Here is a 20,400-nt window from a genome sequence, read left to right as displayed (position 1 = left end):
CGCAGATTTTGGATTGGAAGGAGCAACAGTTGAGGTCCAAGACGATACCTTTAGTTAAAGTGGCTTGGGGAGATCCGTTAGCTCAAGACTTCTCTTGGGAGCGAGCAGCGGACATGAGGGAGCAGTACCCGTATCTGTTCGAATGATGAAGGTATGTATTTTAATCTTGATCGCAGTTGGTTTATGAGCGTTTATGTGGCTTGCTTTAAGTTGGTGGTTGATTTGCAATTTCGAGGACGAAATTGTTTTTAAGGAGGGGAGGATGTGATGACCCGCTTTTGAGTGCATTTTTGCGGAAATAATTGTTTTTATTTTAATTAATATATCAGTTATTTTATTTTAATTTATTTGCGTTTTAAAAATTGGGTTTTAATTTAATTTATTTTATTTGAGGTTGTGTTTTATTTCTTTAAGTTGTTTTGTGGTTTTAATCTTTTTGGCGGTTTGTTTCGTTTTCCCGGAGTGAGGATTGGACCTCATCTCTTTTCACATCTTTTTCCTTTTTTTCTCTTTTTCCTTTTTCTTTTCCCTTCTTTTCCTTTTTTTCCTTCTTTTTCTTTTTTCTTTTTTTCTTTCTTTCCTCTCCCGCTCGACCGAACCCCCCCCGTGCTCTCTCTCTCTCTCTCTCCTCCCTCTCCCTCGCGCCGGCTCTCTCTCTCTTCCAGCCCATCGCCGTCCGGCCACCAACCGGACCCCCACCGGTCCCAAAAGTTCCCCCTCCCTCCGGCGCACCACCCCTCCGAAAGCCACCCCCAACCGGCCGGCCATTTGGCCGGAAAAAGCCCAACAAGGCCGCACGGATTTCACTCCGATCCGCCGCCGTCGCTCCACCTCCGGCCACCATTTCTTCACCACTTCATCACCGACTCCTTGCCGTCCTAACCCACCCATTTCCGGCCTCCAACGACCACCAGAGCAGCTCCTACGAGCTTGTTTTCCGATTTGCTATTTTCGGCCATTTCCGGCGATTCCGCCGCCACCCACGGCCGTCCGTCGCTTCCAATAGCTTCACAACCATCCGGACGTCTCAATTTCCCCGTGTTCGGGCGTGGGGATTTTGGGGGCGTCACAATTTCAGGGATTTGGAACCAAGGTCATCGAGGAAGAAGATTGAAGTAGTTTACTTCCCCAAATAATGGTTTGGTTGCTTCAATTTTGGCGTACACAGTTCTTATTTCAGAGATTTTGCCGTTGTATTTTCTTTGGAATTTCTCGATTAGAGAGAGAAAGTTCAAAACTTTTATGCATTTTATGTTTGCAGCCTATTCAATTTATCTTTCATTCAGACCATTAAATTGCAATTTTTGGTGTAAAAAACAAAAAAAAAGAAGAAGCGAGGCTGAGTCTTCACTTTTCTGGTTGATGTTAGAAACTTAGATGTGTATTTGCAGCAAAAAGAAAAAAAAGTACTTTCTGCGTAAAGGCTTTCAAAATGATAAAAAGTGCAGTACTCACATGAAGAAGAAGAAGAAGAAACCGATTGTTTTACCCGATCCGAACTTAACGGGTCGGGTCGGGTCATCTTTCTCTGTCCTTAAGTGCAGGCCAAGTCAAGTCGGGCCAAAAATGTGCTTGGGCGGGCCAATGTGCAGGCCTAGTTAAAATCATATTCTAAAAGAATAATAATTGGTAGGTGGAACGTCTTGAGATAATCAAACAAAAGGAAATGGCCACGCATTGAACTGCAAATCCTAATGCAAATGCAGCGAATCAAAGTAATCTAATTATTACTTTTTTTAATATCTTAGAAGTGGGAAAGATGGTAACATGCTGTGAATTATCATTTGTTTAGAAAAATAATAAATCCATAAAATGCTTCTCACCATTTATTAGGAAAATATGGATGATAATATATATATATATATATATATATATATGCAAATACTTTGTAAATGAGAGATTAAAATAAAATTGACAAGAACAAATTAGAAAGAGAGAATCAAAACCTGGTGTTGAGGCATATTGTGATGGATGCTTTCCTTAGAGTAGATTCTATCGCCTCAAAATCTAAACATGTACTAGGCTTCTTGATAGTCTACTCCCGAGATACAATATTGTCGATTCCCATTAATCTCCTTTTCGTTAAACACAAAATGAGAATCTCGAACCTAATATAAAATAGTCAAAGTTGAAAGAAAGAAGTGCAAAATAAAGGGCAAAGTGTTTGTTGACCATATGACTAACACAAGAGGGACGTGAATTGGGTTGTATTTAAAAATTAACAATTATAAACCAAATACATAATATAAAATATGAACAAAATACGAAACAGTAGTAAATATAAAGATTAAATGTAATAGAAAAATAAACTTAGTATTTTAATGAGGTTCAGCCTCACTGCCTACGTCTTTGCCTCAAGCTACCACTTGAGAATTTTTAAATTTACTAATCAACCTCCTTCGGGTAGAGATAGAAACTTATTACACCTTTGAGTAATATCGCTACAAAGAGTCCATGTAGAATAGCCTCTACACTTACAATCACTTTACACGTGGTCATTCAACTATTCTCTATGTAGAACAACTTTTATACGTATAAAGGTTATATACATCATTTTACTGATACAAGAACTGATAGTGAGTAGCTTATTATATAACACTCCTCAATGTGTGAAATGAAAACAATATAGAGCAAAACTATATTTCTCTCAAAATGAACAATGATTAAGGCTCAATGCTTAGAGAAAAGAGATTGAAAGTTTTGAATGAATGTTGTAAAACTTGAAACTGATATATGTATGCTCTTGTTGTACATTTGAAGATCTGAATTGAGTTATTTATAGGCATATGAGACTTTATTTTCAAATTTAAAAAGATTTAGATATCAAAAAGAAGCACTACTCGCTTTTCAAAAATTTCAAATAGGAGTTTCTTTATATTGCAATTGTTAAAGACAATAATATTCACTTTTTAAAATTTTCAAATCAAATCTTCTGCTTTTCATATATGACAAAAGGAGCATTATTTACTTTTTAAAATTTTTAAACAAAATCATCTACCTTTTTCATACATCAAAAAGAGCATCAATCACTTTTCAAAAATTTCAAATCTAATATTTTACTTTTCGCATATGACAAAAGAAAAATTATTTACTTTTCAAAATTTTCGAACAAAATTCATCTACCTTTTGCATATGTCAAAAAGAGTATCAATAAGTTTTCAAAATTTTCAAACAAAACATGCACATGTGAAATATGACGATCAATCATCTTTCAAATTTTTAAAATTCAAACTTTTAATCATGCCATGCACATATGAAAAATGCAATTTAATGCTTTATGAGAAAATATTCTTTTTGAGCCTTCATCCAATTTTGAATTTTTCAAGAGATGTACAAAATCACTCTAAGAGATTTATTTGTGAGTTTGTTCCCTTTCATGCTCATGCTTGGTTCGTTGATGTGCTTGGCTCTATTGTATAGACAACTTGAGCTTGAGACTCATTTATGGATGAATTCATTTATTATCATCAAAATTCATGTGTAGATATATAATTATATGAAACTTGAAACTTTGGGTTAAACAATATTTCTATAATTTTCTAAAGAACTTGGAGTCTAAATTCGTAGATAGAGTTCCCTATTTATAAAGAATGAAATGATACTCGTGAAAAGTCACAACTAAAACAAAATAACTTGCGAAGAGTCACAAAAATAAAAGGATACTTGTGAAAAGGAAATACTCTAGCCACAAATAGATTAACAAAATTAATCTTACAAATTGGTGTGACATAATGTAATTTGTCAGATTGTAAAATTATTTTCATTGTAAAATAGATTTAATGAACTATACAAAGCCATGTTGGTTTGTGAGATTAATTTTGTTTAATATTTTGGTGATTGTAGTGGTACTTCTTGTGAAAAGTCACAAATAAATTGAACGAATATTTATTAGAAGTCACAACTTTTCAATTTAATGAGAAGGCATTGAAAAAGTTTCTAATTCTCCGAATGACACAACCCCTCGTTTGGTAATTAAGGCTCATATCCTGAAAAGGCATGCATTGGTCCAAGTAACCATGTCACATTTTAATTTAAACTTTTGAAAATTGAACCAAAACATTGAACAATGACAATGGTTCACACAATTTTTTACTTACTGTAAAATATTTTAATCATCCTAACTCTAAAAACAAAAAATCCCCCACCTGATTAAAATTTTTAAAGACAATTTAGAAGAAATTTTTTTGTACTACGTACTATGCATCATAGAAGTAGCTTGTAGCTTTGAATGTCTACCTAGTGTTAACATGTTTCCATCTAAAAGATCCATGGTGATCTAACTCTTGAACCATAATCTTTTAACTCAGGCTTTTCTACACCACACACATACTACGACATGTATCAGGTTCTTATCAAGGTGGTGTATAAAATTCGTGCATGGTATCTTGGATTCATGAGTACCTTAGGGAGTAGCCCAATTACCATAGACTGCGGCCCTATAATCACACTCACATAGGTGAATCCTTCAAAGGTACATGCAATTCGATACCTTGCCTTAGTCTTGGTCTCATTCAAAACATTTAGATTTTCTTTTACCATTGCATTTGTAACACTCACACCCTATAGATGAACCAAAAAATAATATTTTAATAGGGTTTATTATTACAAACACTTATCACAGCCTGATTGTCACAAAGAATAGAAAAAGCTAGCATTGGCTTTTTAACTAGTGGGAGTTTTCACAATAAATTCTTAAGCCACTCTATCCTCATGTTCAGTAGTATCCAAAACTATTAACTCAACCTCTATAGTAGATTGTGTCACGCCCCCAAATCCCCACGCACGTATACGGGAAAATCGAGACGTTCGGATAGTGACAACCCGGGTCACAACCCTATCAACGAGTGCCAAGTGTGTGTATAAGCAACAAATATGCACGAAGAAACACGCAGCGGATAGCAAAATCATATAACTAAGTACCAGAATTTTACTTGTTTAAAAACAAAGCTGTTCAAACATACATATTAAAATATTACATAACATAAATATAGTTCAAAGCCAAATACAAAGCATAGCCCAACTCAAAACTCCGGCGGAGCCGCATCCTCGGGCTCAGCTTCCTCCTCCTCCTCGAACTCTGCACCAAAATCTACGGAACCAAAAATGGTGCCGCAAGTACGTAAAATCCAAACACCACTAGATAAAAACATATAAAACTCAAACAACATGCATGAAAGAAAAGCCAATGCACATGTCCTGTAAAACCATATTTTTCCACGCACGCCAAAAATCCATTTGGCCCAAAAACATATCGCTTAAAACCAAGCCTCGCCATTATCCCAGATAATGGCCCAAACCACAATTTTCATAGAAAATGGATCAAAAGCCTCAAAACCAAACCTCGCCATTTTCCCAGAAAATGGCCCGCATCTGAAAATCATAAAAACGATCCAATTATGCATGCACCATGATCTCCCCTAGGGATCATCCGCACACCTTGGCTCTGTGCCACACCGCAGGTAACGACTAAGCGTGTGACACCTAAACTAGTGATGCCCAGACTCGCGCCCAGCGCGTACCTGGCTAGGCCATCCTCTAGTCCCCGCCACTCTAGGGACCACGGAGTCGATACGACAGCATTACCGTATTGTGCGATCCGGTCGTCACCCTGCGACAACCCAGGAGATGTCACTCAGTATTATCCACTCCTGAATGACCAGAGGAGCTCCACCGAGATAATAACTCATCCCGACTTGGGCTCGTGAGACACATGCACCCGAAACTCATTTACGCCGATAAAACTGGATTTTTCTCAAATAAATAAAATACACATGCATGCACCATGTAAATGCAATATCAATGCACAAAACAACCAACTAACCATAAATCAACAATCCAAACAACTCCATCCTCAAACCATCCGACCCCCGAACTCCTCGGACTCAGTCCGGAATCAACCAACCAGCAGATAAATATTTATTGTAAGAGTAAAATACATTTAAATCTAAAAGTAGAGTTTGAAAAATACTTACAGTGCTATACGGTATTTTCGAAAGCTCGAGGCGTTGCAAACGGCGGAGAAAAAGCAACGTAATAGTGTAATTTTACATTGTGGCCGTGAGTAATAAATTACCCAATTTCGAACGGTGACAAACCAAGGCACGAAATTGATAGGGAATGGTCTTGAGATGTTTATGAAGCTAAGGGAAATGAGTTTTGGCTGTGGGTGGTGGTGGAAATGGCAGTCGAAGGCCAAAAAGGGGCTGAACGGAGTTGAGCTCGTGGGAGCTGCTCCGGCAACGGATCGAGGCCGAAAATGGGTGGGTTAGGACGGCAAGAGGTAGGGGAAGAAGCTGTGAAGAGATGGTGGTCGGAGGTGGTGCGACGGTGCCGGAATTGGTGAAAATCCATGTGGCTTGGGGGAGCTCGTGGTGGCTAACGGTGGCTCCGATGGAGGTGAAACTTGGTGGGGATGTTCACCAGTGAGAGGGGAAGAAAACTGGGTGGGTCGTGTAGGCCACGCTGCTGGCGAGCGGCGGTTCTGGGCTGCGAAAGCAACCGGCGATAGGGGAGAAAAACAGGGCTGGTGCAGTGACTTCCAGCCGTGCGTGGCGACTAACGGCTGGTCGGATAGTCCTGAAAATTGGTGGGGATGATCTCTGGTGGGAGGGGAAGAGAATGGTGGGGTGGTGCACTACACGGCGGCCGGACAACGGAGAACCGGGCGGTCAAAGGGACGGCGATGGTAAGGAGAAAAGAGAGCTGCGCGAGGGGAGAGAGAGGAACCGGGGAAGAAAAGAAGAAGAAAAAGAAAGAAGGGAAAGAAAAGAAGAAAAAAAAAAGGAAAAGGAAAAAAAAAGAAAAAGAGAAAAGAGAAGAAATGAGGTCCAATCCTCACTCCGGAAACCAAAAACTGATCCGCTGAAAATGATTTTTAAAAAAAAAACGTAAAACTAAAATAAATTAAACACAACATCAAATAAATTAAAACCAATTTAAAATACATTAATTTAAAATAAATAAACCAATATATTAATTAAATTAAAAACAACCATTCAGTGAAAATACACGTAAAAGTGGGTCATCACATCCTCCCCCCTTAAAAACAAATTTCGTCCTCGAAATTTGCAAGATCAAACACCAGCGCAAAAAAAAAAAACAGGATACAACTCTGAACATAACTGAGAGATACACATCATCGACAACTCCCAACAAATCCAATGGTTATTATCGTCACACCATAAATTACTAATATTCACGACGTCTCTGCTTTACCTTCCAAACTTTCATCCCATTCCAACTTTGGTAACCTAATAGCCACTTCCAAAGTTAACCATCCATAAACCAAATTGCACGACCAAATGATTAATCTCCCATTAAAATTTCGTATCACTATTAATTCTTCAACATCAACACAAAATTTGAACTTCTATAGAATCTCCAAAAATCATGCTTTCGTGCGCACTCTGATAACTCACCAAAATACATAAAGGCTATATCCTCAAAAATTAATATCATGAAGTACAAGATCAATCCACACCTAATCACAAGAAAAACTTTACCACATTTCCATAAAAAATCATATACCTCAAAAAACCACAAATCTCCACTCATTCCTCAGTTGGCCATCGCTGCCCTAAACAAAAACCAACATTTTGCAAAAATAAATCCATTGATTGATGACAGAAACCAGTACTAATCAACCTCCAGGCCCCAAATTTGAAAACACGTAACATCATCCCAAAATACACCTGTCTCTTCTAAAGATAAGGAACATCTCCAAAAGGCTCAAGTCCTTGCCAACCAACCAACGAGAGCGCCTATAACCTCTATCCGATATCCCACACTTCAAGCTCATTACCTATATTTTGAATAACATCTAATCTTGCAATAACTAACTTACTAAAAACTACCATTGACTTCACCTAGACATAATCGAAACGCTCTAGGTAACTCACCCACCTACTTGTACTCTCAAAAACTCTAGTTTTAGCACAACTAATTCCTTCAATAGCACTTCACAAATAAATCTCAAGACAGGCTATACTGTTTAAATCTTCAATCCATAAAAAACTATTAAACAACATTCAAGGATCCTACTGCTTTATTACTTCATACATATGATTATGCTACCCACCTTTGATGCATAAGTTTCAACTTCCAAGATTTATTACTTGATACACCACACATGGTGACCTAACAATCTCCTTTCAAGTTAAATAACCATATCCCCAATTCTTCTAACTAGATACTTGATCTCCTAAGAAAAGTATAGCCTCACCAATTTAAATTCCTATGACTTCAAGTCGCAATTAATTCTTAAGATAAACACAACAGTCGTTTCAAACCATCATCCTAATGGGTAACCCGCTTCGACTGCACATTCCGTTCAACTTACTAAACAACTCAGCCAAAATCTCTTGAATTTAATATTACCACACAGATTCCTCTTCAACTCCTACCAAGCCAAAAATAGATGAGACTAGGACCAGCACTCCCCAGAATCCATACGCACTTACCATTACTACTCATCGATCTCATGTACTCTTAGCCAACACTACAAATCATTCAAACGTACAAGTGATTCATTATCACATTTCCATCATCTAGACTTATATCCTCAACTCAACAAGAATCATTCTTGAGTCTACTCAACTTATATCCTTAAATCAGTAACTAGCCATTGCTTAAAGTTTGGTACCGAGAAGGACCTTAAACCTGCTAAGAATCCATTCCCAAAAGTCTACGGATCATATAGTTTCAAATTCAATCATATTCAATACCAACACAAAATCTACTATTTCCAACACCTTGATGGACCTATATCTTTCGAATCGATAGAATCATTTCCTAAAATCTGCCACTACAACCTCGAGTTAACAATAATTATTTTCTAAACTAGCTCGATATCTTCAATCCTCAAAGAAATACACAAACTAGATCATTACCTCCAATTCTCAAAGGAATCTACTCTAGAAAATTTTCATATCAATAACTCAACTCTAATCAACTCCATTTTAATGGTTACAAACTAATCACTCACTAGAGTAGATCAAGCTACAACACTAAGTTTGTAAAACTAAGAAATCAATTCTTATAATAAATCAGTCCTTCAACTCTGCAATTCTAAAACCTTAAATCAAATAAGAATCATCTTCCGGAACTTCTAAGATCAATGAACTTACATCACACAATAGAAAAATTGACTCCCGAATCTTTCAAATTCTCAAACATTAATAGATAATAAATCATTTTCTGAAATTCTCAAGATTGGTGGCTTTAATCCAAAACATTCACCTTAACAGCTTGTAAAATCTAAATTCCCAATTGCCACCAATTTACTCATCCGAATCACGAAATCTATAACTCAAAATTTAATTATCCCCCCCCAAAGCTTGTCGAACCTAACACTTTAATTACCATAAGCCTATTTTCCTAAAATCTATAAGGCCCCAAACTTTAAAACTTTAATGAAACTTCATAAAATCTATCCTTGGAATTTGTTGAACTTACAATCTACAATGTTATAGATCATTTCATAAACTCCACAGAACTAAATAACTCAATCATTCTACTTCCCTAAAAGATCACCCAGATCATGTCATTCTCTCCAAGCCTCGATAATGTAAAAAAAAAACAAACCACACCAGGCATTCATCACGAAAGATTAGATTAGACCCATACCTGCCATGACTCCAGCATTCTGAGTCTCCGTAACCTCGCCTCCAACAGTACCAAGAGTCACTGCGTACATTCGAGCCCGACCTAAATGCCTCTGGTTAGTTCTACCACTGTGACAAGCTCCACGGCTTTCTTGAACTCGACTAGGGCACTCACGAGCAAAATGCCCTGTCTGACTGCATTCAAAACATTGATTACTACCCAGACGACACTCACCCTCATGAGCTCTATTACATTTGCCACGAACTGGAACTCGGCCTCCCATATGCACATCGGGGGCTGCCAACGATCGGATTCCTGTCCTCTGCATAAACTTTTGTGGCGATCCGAAACTACTTCCTTCACCATCAATGTTCAGCCTCTTCTGACCTAGAGGGGTGTCCACACTCAAACTAACCTCACACTCTGCTAGGGGAAGAAGCTGTGAAGAGATGGTGGCCGGAGGTGGTGTGACGACGCTGAAATTGGTGAAAATCCGTGTGGCTTGGAGGAGCTCGTGGTGGCTAACGGTGGCTCGGATGGAGGTGAAACTTGGTGGGGATGTTCACCGGTGAGAGGGGAAGAAAACTGGGTGGGTGGTGTAGGCCACGCCACCGGCGATCTACGGTTCTAGGCTGCGAAAGCAACCGGCGATAGGGGAGAAAAATAGGGCTGGTGCAGTGACTTTCAGCCGTGCGTGGCGGATAATGGCTGGTTGGATGGTCCTGAAAATTGGTGGGGATGATCTCTGGTGGGAGGGGAAGAGAATGGTGGGGGTGGTGCACTACATGGCGGCCGGACAGTGGAGAACCGGGCGGTCAAAGGGACGGTGACGGTAAGGAGAAAAGGGAGCTGCGCGCGCGCGGGGAGGGAGAGGAACCAGGGAAGAAAAGAAGAAGAAAAAGAAAGAAGGGAAAGAAAAGAAGAAAAAGAAAAAGGAAAAGGAAAAAAAAAAGAAAAAGAGAAAAGAGAATAAATGAGGTCCAATCCTCATTCCGAAAACCAAAAACTGATTTGTCAAAAACGATTTAAAAAAAAACATAAAACTAAAATAAATTAAACACAACATCAAATAAATTAAAACCAATTTAAAATACATTAATTTAAAATAAATAAACCAATATATTAATTAAATTAAAAACAACCCTTCAGTGAAAATACACGTAAAAGCGGGTCATCACAGATTGTGAAATCACAATTTTCTTGGAAGATCTCCAACTCACAGCAACTCCACCAAGAGTGAAGTATATCCACTTCTTCTCTTACGATCTACTATGTCAATTTTCCAACTAGCATCACTGTATGCTTATAATACGATGAGATACCTATAATAATGGATGTAATAGCTTACTAGAAATTTAATGGTGAAATTTCTATAGGCATTAGTAACCTCGTGAAAATCCTGTAAGTTTTCACGAATCGACCAATCGCGTAGGTTTTAGTCTGTCGTTAGCATGGTTAGTATTATCACTTACTATAGTGTCAGAACTGCGATTTTAATTATTTGAGATAGTTAGAAGTATCAGAGTGCATTATGGTCCATGCCATTAGACTCAATTGATTATTTAGGATTTTGTGGCGCAATAATCCCATTTTCATATTTTTGGACGAAACACTTGTTCGAAATTGCATTTTTATTTTTAGGGGCACTTCGTGATTGAATTTCATCAAAAAAATTGCACAGTTAGATTTGTATGAATATTTAAAATTTTACGGTACAAAATTTATTGTTCACTTTTTCGTAGTGAATAATAACCTCTATAAGCGCACCAAGTGCAATATTTTCAAAATCAATGTGGAATGTCCAAATTTGGCTACAGAAGTTTTATTTGGACCATAGCAAGATTTTAGCCACACATAGTGAATAATATTAGACACTTGGCATCAAGAGGAACTATAAGATGGATTGTGAAGGAATGAAGGTGTTTGATCATGCCACATAAGCAAAAGCTTATTTCATCCAACCAATTAGATTGTGGAGGAAGTATTTTTCTCCCTCAAGGCAGACTAGCCTTTTCCCATATAGCCCCTAACTTGTACTTGAAGTGAAGGCTAGAGCCCCTCCCTCTTCTCATCTCACAAGGCACCTCTAGATAGTAATACAATGGGCTAGTTTTGCCCACTATTTTGGGTTGACAAAGTCATTCCTCAAGGTCATTCACAGCCTTCTCATCATCTCTCACTTTTGCAATTATTCATCTAGCCCATTTCACACTCATTCTATCACTTTCTTATACTTTTCTTGGAGAGAAAGCAAAAGGTTCTCTCGGACAGTTTTTCTGAATCACTTTGCATGCCCTTTTCAAACTTTTTGTAAGTATTTTATCATAAAGTGTCCATCATTAAATTTGTTCTTATTTGAATCTAATTTTTGTGGATATCTTATTTGTTCCATTTGATTGTCATTGGTTTGGTCACAAGTTGTTTTAACCCCCAAAAAGGTTATTCTAGGCAATAAACTGGAGAGTGTGTTATCTTTTTGAGTTTTTGACAAAGCTAATGGATAGATATTGGTTTGATATTTTTATGGAGTGTTGTTAATATTTATATATGATTATTAATTGAGGATTTTTTGCATGATTAAACTTTTAATAAAATATTTTCTTAGACCTAGGAACTTAGAAACTGGAAGAGGAAAAATAGCATATGTTTTAAGAAAGTTTGGATCTTTGGTGGCCTAATCTTACTCCAGTGGCTTTGATATTTTTATTTGAGGATCTTAAGCCTCTTATATACATGTTAGGATATTATTTTGAGGGTTTTTGGTATTATTTTCAAATATATGAGCTTTTATTCAAAAGGATACTCAGTTAGGCCAAATGATTGATGTTTTTGGACAGATCCATGTTTTGGTTGATTTTAAATCATGTGATTTTGAGTTTAAATATTATATCATCTTTAGGACACATTTTTAAACTATGTGATGTTTTGATTTGAATATCTCATCTTTTTAAGCCATAGATCAAGTGGTTGATCAAAACTAGTTAAGAGAAAAATTATGTTTTTGGGCTAAGTGTGGAGCCGAGTGATGTTTTGTGATTTTTGGTGACTTTTATTTGATTATTTAAAGTATGTTTGTTCTTGGAAATATGTTTTGAATATGTTAGAAGTAAGATTTAGATTTTTTGAAGTTCTTAGAGATATTTTAAAATAGGTCAAACTGTATGATTTAAGGGTTTGCCTTTTCAGTTAAAAAGTTTAGTTAAAAAGTTTAAATCTTTTCACAAAAATGTTTGGTGTTGATGATTAGCATATTTATTGGATTTTTTTAATTATGTTTTTAAACTAAGGATAGAAAGATCTTTGTTGCAAAACTTTGGTTTGATGAGTTTTGAAATTTGAAATCCTTAAGTTAGGGATAAAATGGTCATTTTTCACATATAGAGGGTGAAATGGTAATTTTTCTCTAAGTTAGTATTTTTCCATGTTTCTAATTGTTAGTAATGAACTTTCTAATTTTTATTTTTCCATGTTTCTAATTGTTAGTAATGAACTTTCTAATTTTTAAAATTACTACTTGCAGTTCCCAATATTTGAGCTCAAATTCTCGTAAAACACGACGATCAAGATAAATTAACTTTTAACTTACTATCAGTTTACTACGTATGTGTGATGGGTAATGGAACTATATTTTGTATTTGTATGTTATCATATATCTCATGCCATGCTATGTCATTTAATGTTTATCTGTTACACATGATTTCTTTTGTCACAAAATACTTATATGTTACACAATCTATTATGTCATGTTTTGCTATATATTGCAAGTATGTCATATTATGTTATGCCATTTGTTATACGCATGTCATGTAACATAATATTCACTGTTGCAAGTATGCCATGTTATTAAATATTGTCTGTTACATGTAATGCTATATTACAAAATATTATCTGTTACATATTATGTCATGTTACAAAATGTTTGTTGTCTCAAAGTACATCATGTCTATCAACTTACGTTTATGTCATGTTACACTACATCAAGACTTCTTTCTTTTCATTTCATGTCATATTTCGTCTCGTCTCGAGTTCAGTTTATGTATCTTGGGAACATCTTTTCAAGTCATGCCTAAGATACTCACGATGTAATCACTATGATTTTCTAAACATATCCATGTATAATTCATGCAAGGTACTTCCAATGTAATCATTTTGATTGTTAGAATACCTCTAGTTAAATACTCCTAGTGTAATCATTCTAATTGTTAGGTATCCCATTTAAAATACTCATGATGTAATCATTCTGATTATCAGAGTATTACTAGGTACTCCTTACGTAATTATTCTGATTGTTAGGATATCTCATTTAAAATACTAATGGTATAATCATTCTGATTTTCTAAGTATTTTTTATGAAATATGTTCGATGGAATCTTTCTAATTATTTACTATTCCTAATGAAATGACTGACAAAATTATTTTGATTGTCAGAATTCAAGTTCACGTTCATGCTAAGTTCAAGTTTACGTCCATGTCATGTTTCATATTCACGTTCATGCTAAGTTCAAGTTCACGTTCATGTCATGTTTCATGTTCACGTTCATTCTATGTTCAAGTTTACTTTCAGTCATGTTTCAAGTTTATGTTCATGCTTAAGTTCATGCTCAAGTTCAGTTTATTGAGCAAGATTCCAAGTTCATGTATTTCAAGTCACGTTCATGCTTTGTTCCAATTCATATTCATGTTATGTTCAAGTTCACATTCAAGTCTTGTCAAGTCAAGTCTTAAATCACTTTCATGCTATGTTCTAGTTCATGTTCAAGTCAAGTCTCAGTTCACGTTCAAATCATGTCAGGTCAAGTTCAGTTCACATTTCAGCTCAAGTTGTGTGAGTTATGTCATGTTATACGTCAAGTTATGTTACGCTTACTTATGACTTTGATTATGCATTCATGACTTTACTGCTAGTCATGCTTCATTAATCTGTGTGGAAGTTCTCTGTTGACTTGCTTAGATTTTTAATAAAATCTTACCATGGTAGTCCCAACTACCATTCCCCCCGAATGGTAGACCATATGTCAAGATTTGAAGGTGCACTAGAGATCAACCAACTAGAGATGGTCGATTAGACGACGACAGTACGACGTGGAGCTCATAGCCTCAATTCTCCGATTTATAGATAGTATTATGGCATCCCTAGATGAGTTGCTCGAGCTACTCGATGGATAGCCTAGTAGTTACTCTAGTTACTACTTGTACTTAAGGAGTTCAATCTCCAATACTCTTATGATTGCAGTCATTTTGGACTCGTATCATAATTATGGATGGTTAGTATTTCAGTATGTATGGATATGTTTTAAATATTTGGGATACTTTCAGTTTGGTGCATAGTATTGTTTAAGAAAAAAACTATTCGCTGCGAATATTGCATAATACTAGATGTATGTTGGGATCATTGCATCTTATATATCATGGATGAGGGCAAGTAACCTTGTGTTGCAGGTCTCAACGTTTCATAAGATCCCAAGTGAAATTTGGGGGCATCAGAATGGATATCATATGTCATGGTTGATCTCAAATATCTAAGAATTATGTACAATGTCTTCCAATAAGAATCATCAGACCTACTAGTGAATTTGCTACGTCTACTCACAACATATGAAATATCAGGTTTAGTAGATTAACAATCTACAACAAGGTACCAATAATATGGGAATATCTTAGTCATGACACATGATCTTTAAGATTCTTACTTACATGCAAATAAGGATCAAGAGGAATACTAATAGGTTTGCAATCAAATCTCTCAAACTTCTTAAAAATCGTTTCAATATAATGAGATTGATTTATGATAGTACCATCACGATATCTCATTAATTTAATGCCAAGAATTATATTTGCATCTCCTATATCTTTCATGTCAAAGTTCTTAGATAGAAAAGTTTTAACATCAAGAACAATATGTATATTGGTACCAATGATGAGAATATCATCAACGTAAAGAAATAGAGTTGCAAATGGACCATCAACAATTTTAGTGTTAAACATTTATCACGTTTACTTATCTTAAAATCATAAAATAAATTATTTCATTAGATTTATGATGCCATTGTTTAGGGGCTTGTTTTAAACAAAAGAGAGATTTATGGGTTGTTTAGGAACACATCCCATCTCACTGCATGGGCAAAGGAGGGATTTTGCGCCTTAGAATCTGGCCTTGCACCACATGGGCAGGGCCCCCCATCTGGCTCCTAGGGGGATTGGCCCCTTGGTCTGTTTGCCTCCCCATTCAGTGTCCACCCATAATGAAAACTTCAAATTTAAAAGTAAAAATGGAAAACCAACCAAGAAATAACAAAAAAAAAAAAAAAAAAATCAAAACTAACCCAAAAAAAAAAAAAAAAAACAAAGCCACAGATGCATAAAATCTACAGATCCATCATCCAACAGTAACAAACACGTATTGAAAAAAATGACTTAAAAAAATCACAACTATTTTGGTAATACAACGGTGTGGCCATGGGTTAGAGCAAAGAACCACGACCATAAATGGTTGTGGGTTTTGCATCAAATAGTTGTGGGTCTCTATGCAAAACCCACGACCATTTGTGGCCTCAGACCCACGGCCACATTGTGGCTTATGGCTCGTGGGTGTTTGAAACACCGTGTCATTGTCTCACAATTACAACTCACGAGATTTAGCCTTCAAGAAGAAAAGGTGGAGGAGAAGAGGAGGAGGGAAAAATGAGATTCAGAGAGAACGGTGGTAGGATAGAGAGAAGAGAGGATTTGATTTAGGGTTTTTGTTTCAACTTCCATTATATAGTTTATATTCAAGACGACGTTGTTTTGGAAAACCCCAAAATGACGTCATATAATATTTTTATTCAAAATTTTCCCTTTCTTTTCCTAAAATCCAATAAAACATTTTAATTTAAACAATTTCACTATTATTCACAGATTTCTCATCTCATCTCATTTTCCAAGCATCTCTTTAATAAGTTTACAAATTTTCCTTTCTTGTCCCGGAACCACAAAACTCTATGGTTGATCCATGTATATATTTTCTTCTAGATCATCATTAAGAAAGACGGTCTTTTTTTTTATCATTTGGTGGACTTCAAGTTTATGGATCACATCTAGAGCAATTAGAATACAAATTGTGGTTCTTCTAGTACCATGAAAATATGTATCAAAATAATCAACACCCATTCTTTGTGTAATGCAACCAGTCCAGCTTTAAAAGATACACTCTTTAAATAGCAACCATCACTACGAATTAATTCAAGTAATGACCTATTTCTTAAATCTAATTTAAATGATTTTCTTGGTTGTTTTGATTGAATACATATCAAATATTTTTCATCCAGATCAACAAGAACTTTAGGAATAATCTCTAAATCCATCATTCTTTTAATATTATGGTAATTAACAAAGCAGGTTTGAGCATTTATTATAAACAAATCATCACTCACATAATCTTACCCCACACATGACCCATATTTTGTTACAATAACATTATTGGATTGATAACAATGTGTAGTGAAACACTAAGTAAACATCAACTAATTAGGTTTATTCTGGCATGTAAAATACTTATTCTACTAGAAGGGTGCTTCCAGACGCTAGTTTAAATTTAAATTTTCCTACTTCAAGTACTTGTGCAGATGTGGAGTTACCTATCGTCACTTTCATGTTGCTTGAATCTTGATACGATGAAAAAATATTTTAGTTAGAAGTGACATGTACATTGACTCCTGTGACTACTATCCAATCAGTAACACTACAAGCCAGATAAACTTGGGGATGTATGGTTACATATTGTTCATTAGTTACAATGAAGTCGATCTTGGAAAGCACCATATGAGAATGTGGGTTAGGCAATCTTAGCTGTTCATTGCCTTGGATTTTCATCTTCTTATAGCAACAATTTTTGGCCAAGTGACCCAGTTTGTGACAATTAAAACAAACGGGTTTTTTATCATTCTTGTCAATATAGGACTTTGGTCACAAATTGTGCCCATAGCTAGTTTTACCGTTATTGACTTTGGACTTCTGGTGTAATGGGTTTCTATGTGTTCTATGACCTTCTACAATATTTGCTTTAGACTAAAAATCAGAAATCAACAATGGGATATGATCATTTTTCAAGTGATGTTCTTCAATCCTAATGGTAGAGATTAATGTTTACATGGTCATATCTTCAGTCTTATATTTAAAGGCCAAAATCTTTTCACGAAGGAGGCAAATTGTCTATTATAAAAGCAACTTGGAGACACTCGGTAATACCCATTCCCCATCTGCCCAATTCATGGTAAAAGATAGTTCAGTCATGTGCTTGCTCTACCATGTATTTGAAATCATCCCTCTTAAAGTAAGAAAATGGCTTGTGGTATACTTATCCATTCTGGCATCTTATACACCACATTTCTTATCAAGAGCATTCCAAATCTATTCGACAGATTTAATGTGTTGGTAAACATAAAAAAATGTAACACTTAAATGATTTAGAATCATACATTTACACAAATGATCTTTTTTCTTTGTAGGTTTGCAATTCAACAGTACGTACGGCTTCATGTAAGTCATAAAAAGACTGATCATTTTGAATAACAAAATATAATCCAAGTATTGTTAGAAAGATTTTCGTCTTTTATTGCTAATGTTTAAAATTGATTCCTCCTAATTTCTTGGGTGCAATAGGTTCAGTAGAAGCCATAGTGACAACCAAATAATTAACACTACACATCTAGTTTAACAAAGAGAATCTCTACTCTAAGAATGTGGGGAAAATATGAATAATAACAAGATATGTGTAAACGCTTGGTAAACTAGAGATTAAATTAAAACTGGCAAGAACAAATTAGAAAGAGAAAACTCGATGTTGAGGCACGTTGTGAAGAATGCTTTTCTTAGAGTAGATTATGTTGGCTTTATATCTAAATATGCACTAGGCTTCTTAGCAGTCTACTCCCAAGATACAACAACATCGGTTCCCGTTAATTTTTTTTTTAGTGTACACAAAAGGAGATCCTCAAACCCAATATAAAATAGCCAAAACCCAAAAAAAGGAAGGCAAACTGAAGGAGGGAGTGTTTTTTTAATTTTCTAGAGAGTTTGAAGTCTAAATTCATGTATGGAGTTCCCTATTTATATAGAATGAAATGATACTTGTCAAAAGTCATGACTAAAACAAAACAACACTTGGGAAAAGTCACAACTAATATAATATAAAAGGTTACTTGTAAAAAGTCACAACTAAAATAAAAGAGCATTTATGAGAAGTCACGGCTTCTCAATTTATAGCGAACACATTAAAAATATTTTTAATTCACCCAATGACACAACCCCGTTTGGTGGCCAAGTGGTTAATGCTCTTATCCCTAAGAGGCATATATTGGGTCAAGTAACCATGACACATTTTCATTTAAACTTTTGATTGAACAAAAATAATGATTCGCATGATTTTTTAGGTATCTATAAAATATTTGAATGATCGTAACTAGATCTGTTACTAGTGCTAACAGTTCCTTTTCATATGTTGAGAGAAACAAGTTTTTTCCCTTAAGTCCCTGATTGAGATAAGCCAAGGGTTTGCCTTCTTGCATAAGAACTGCCCCTATCCCTTCACCTGAAGCTTCACATTCAATAATAAAGACCTTAGAAAAGTTTGGTAACCCCAAGACTGGAGGTTAAACCATTGCTGACTTGAGGGAGTCGAAGGCTTGTGTGGCCTCCTCTGTCCAGTAGAATGCATTCTTCCTTAAGAGTTAATGGAGTTGCAATCCCTCTATATCCCTGCACAAATTTTCTGTAATAGCCAGTGAGTCCTAGGAAGCCCCTCAATTATTTGGAAGTTCTAGGGATTGGCAATCCAGCATGGCAGAAATCTTCTTAGGATCTGCTTTTACTCATTTTGATATCAAATGCCCAAGGTATTCAACCTCTTCGGAACCAAATATACATTTAGATTACTTGGCATATAGCTAGTGTTTTTGTAGAATACACAAAACAATTCTTAAATGCCCCAAGTGATCATCTAAATTATTACTATATATGAGAATATCATCAAAAAATACTAGCACAAACTTTCTGATATATGGCTTGAAAATTTCATTCGTCAACCTTTGAAATGTTGATGGTGCATTGGTAAGCTTGAAGGGCATTACAAAAAATTCATAATGCCCCTCATGTATGCAAAAGGTAGTTTTGGGTACATTTTCAGATTTCATTCTGATTTGATAATAGCCCGATCGTAAATCAAGTTTGGAAAACAACTCAACACCATGTAATTCATCCAATAATTCATCAATATTTGGAATGGGATACTTATCTTTGATTGTTTCTTTATTGAGGGCACGATAATCCACATACATGCGCCAGCTTCCATCAGCTTTACTTACTAGTAAGATAGGTGATGAATACATACTTTGGCTTGGTTAAATGATACATGCCTTTAACATTTCATGTACTAACTTCTTGATTTCCTCCTTCGGGTATTAAGGATATAGATATGGCCTTACACAAGTAGGTTTGGCTTTCTCTTGCAACTAAATGCCGTGGTCATGACTCCTTGGTGGAGGTAATCCAGTAGGTTTAGCAAACACCTCCTAGAATTCATCCAGAATGGATTGTATGGCTGGATTCACAGGAACCTATACCTTGGGTTTGTCTGCCTCTATTAATTGTAGCCAAACTCCCATTCCTTCCATTCTAGTGAATTTGCTAATGTGACTGTCTTCCTCCAAAGTAATTCTAGGTGGTTTTAGCCTCTGCAACTGCAATCTTTTCCCACTTATAATGGAAAATTGCATAGTGAGATCTGAAAAATTCCATTGTATGGTACCCAAACCATGCAAC

Source organism: Carya illinoinensis, chromosome 8, assembly GCF_018687715.1.
Source record: "Carya illinoinensis cultivar Pawnee chromosome 8, C.illinoinensisPawnee_v1, whole genome shotgun sequence".
In the NCBI taxonomy this organism is placed as follows: Eukaryota; Viridiplantae; Streptophyta; class Magnoliopsida; order Fagales; family Juglandaceae; genus Carya; species Carya illinoinensis.
The sequence above is the reverse complement of the archived record's forward strand: the minus strand, read 5'-3'. Positions refer to the sequence as shown.